The following is a 2,828-nucleotide window of genomic DNA, read 5'->3' as shown; positions in this document are numbered from 1 at the left end:
ATAATAGTCTTATTTAAATCTTGATCAGCATTTGAAAGAAATTTAAGAAATTGGTGATTTTGGAATTCATCTCGTTTGGATAAAAACTCAATTATTTGATTGAAAAATAAATAATTATGTTGAAAATGTAACTATTTTGTAAAAAAAAGTCCTCTTTTCTATCAAAAATTCAACTACTTTGTTGAAATTTTTATTTCTTTTATTTGAAGGTTCATCTCTTTCGTTGAAAATACATTTTGGAAACTGAGAATTATTCTATACCATTTTTGGTTAAAAAATCATGTATTTTGTTAACAATTCGTCTTTCTTTGTAGAAATTAAATTGCTTTATGGAAAATTTATACTTTTTGATTAAAAATTACATTTTTCGGTTGAATTATCAACTGTAAATATTTTTTGGTTGCAAAGTCGTTTTGTTGTAAATGCATCTATATTGTTAAAAATTAAAATCATAATTTTTGGGTGGAAAATTCGATTATTCACTTACAGTTGAACTACTTTGTAAAAAAATTAATTTTTTCTTATTAAGGATTCATAATTATAGTTGAAAATTCAACTATTTGCCTCTAAATTAGGTTAAAAACTCAGCTTTTTGTAGATAACACTCTTTTTGACTCTAAAATTAAAAAATTTATTACAATTAAATTGACCTTTTTTAGTAGAAATTTAATCTTTTTGGTTGAAAATGTATCATTTTTGCACAAAAATGCAATTGTTTGGTTAAAATATGAACTGTACATTTTCTTGAGTTTAAAAGTCGATTATTTCACTAAGAGTTGAACTACTTTGTAAAAAAATACGTTTTTTTTTACAAGGGTTTATAATTATGGTTGAAAATTTAACTATTTGGTTGGAAGTTTAATTCTTTGATTGAAAACTCATATTTTTCGTGTAAGAAATTCAACTTTTTGTAGATAATTTGTCTTTTTGACATTAAAATTAAATAATTTCGTTGAAAATTCATGTATTTTGTTTAAAATTTGTCTTTTTTTGTAGATAATTGATTTTCTTGGTCGAAAATTCCTCTGATTGGTTGACAATTCAACAACTTTGTTGAAAATAAATTTTTTCCGTTAAAAATTATTTATCTTTATCTGAAAATCTAACTATTATAGAATTGATTAAAAATTAATCGTATATATTGGTTAAGTTTGAAAATCGTTTTTTTTTAAAGAACATTAATCTTCTTGGTCAAAAATTCACCTGTTCTCTTGAAAATTTAACAATTTTATTGAAAATTCGTTTTTTTCCTTGTTCAATTCTATTTTTTATCACAGCTTTTATCTGGAAATTGAACTGTTCCTTTTTTGGTTAGACTTTATCGTGTAAATTGTATTAGTTAAAACACCAATTATTTGCTAGAAAATTAATTTCTTTGTTTTCGATTATGACTTAAAATATTATTTCAGTATAAAAAATTTTTATTTTTAACCCATTCAATTTGAAATTTTTTAACTAAAAAAAGGAAATTTCGTTAATTATCAGCAATATTTTACCGTTAATTTAAAACAATCCATTATGAACAACTGTTAAAAACTATACAAATTTGAACAGAATGGTTCGAAATAGAAAGCCTTGAATTTTTAAATTTGTAATGAGCTACATTTTAAGTTTAAACGCTACAATTTTAATTTAAAAAAAGATTCAGAATTAATTTAAAACTTGAAATTATTTCAAATAATTTGAAACACGATGTAGACTTTTGCAGATTTAAAAACAAGGTTTTCGAGAATTGTACAGTATTTGAAAAGAATAACAAAAGTTGTTGTGATTGCTACGAACATTGAAAATGATTTTTTATTTTGACAAATAAATTTTAAGTGAGTATTTGAAAATATTTTAAAAATTAAAAAAAAAAGAATCCGGAAGATTTTAAGGAAATTTTTTTATTTTGCAGTTTTTTTAATGTTAGGAAAAAAATCTAATTAACAAAATACATCAATTTTCAACCCAAAAGTTTACTTTTTAATAAATTAAATTAATTTTCTATCAAATAATTGGTGTTTTAACTAATACAATGTACTGGATAAAGTTTCAAACAAAATTGAATAGTTCAATTTCCAGATAAAAACGATTAATTTTTAATCAATCATAGAATAGTTACATTTTCAGATAAGAAGAATAATTTTTAATCGAAAAAATAAATTTTCAATAAAGTTGTTAAATTCTCAACCAATAACATGAATTTTCGACCAAGAAAATTAATGATCTACAAAAAAAGACAAATTTCGAACAAAATATATGAATTTTCAAGGAAATTATTTAATTTTAAAGTCAATAAAACGAATTATCTACAAAAAGATGATTTTTTTCAGCGAAAAATATGAGTTTTCAATCAAAGAGTTAAACGTTCAACCAAATACAAGGCAGTCTGATAAGTACCTGAAAATTCTAAGAGATGGCATTAGTATTCACTAATGTGAACCATTTTCGTCGAGCTTTGATCCTTCAAATGACGCCTGTCAAAACTTCAGCCATTTATGTTTACGCATTTACAAGTTACAGCACTGAGAAGCGACTAACCTCCGAGTTTTTTTTAATTTGGAAAAATCTGAGTTTCGCCTTTTGATCAAACACTACTATCTTCGCAAGAAAACGATATCCGAGACCAAGGCCAAGCTGGATAAGTATTACCTGGACTCTGCACCGTCGATTGGAACGATTCATAAGTGGTTTACCGAGTTTCGTTGTGGCCGTACGAGCACAGTTGATGCTGAACGATCTCTCGCCCAAAAGAGGTCACTACACCAGAAAATGTCGAAAAAATCCATGATATGATGTTGAATGATCCCAAAGTGAAATTGAGAGAGGTAGCTAATGCTGTAGGC

At 25.0% G+C, this 2,828-nt stretch overlaps 1 protein-coding gene across 3 annotated transcripts in view; it reads left to right on the top strand.

Annotated features, from left to right (window-relative positions):
- LOC117174860 (serine/threonine-protein kinase 17B-like) overlaps positions 1–2,828 on the top strand; it is a 295,788-nt gene that overhangs the window by 270,686 nt on the left and 22,274 nt on the right. The gene's annotated exons all lie outside the window — the stretch shown is intronic.

The sequence above is a fragment of the Belonocnema kinseyi genome, chromosome 6, assembly GCF_010883055.1.
Source record: "Belonocnema kinseyi isolate 2016_QV_RU_SX_M_011 chromosome 6, B_treatae_v1, whole genome shotgun sequence".
In the NCBI taxonomy this organism is placed as follows: domain Eukaryota; kingdom Metazoa; phylum Arthropoda; class Insecta; order Hymenoptera; family Cynipidae; genus Belonocnema; species Belonocnema kinseyi.
Note: the sequence above shows the minus strand (reverse complement) of the source record. Positions and strands in the feature narration are given on the sequence as shown.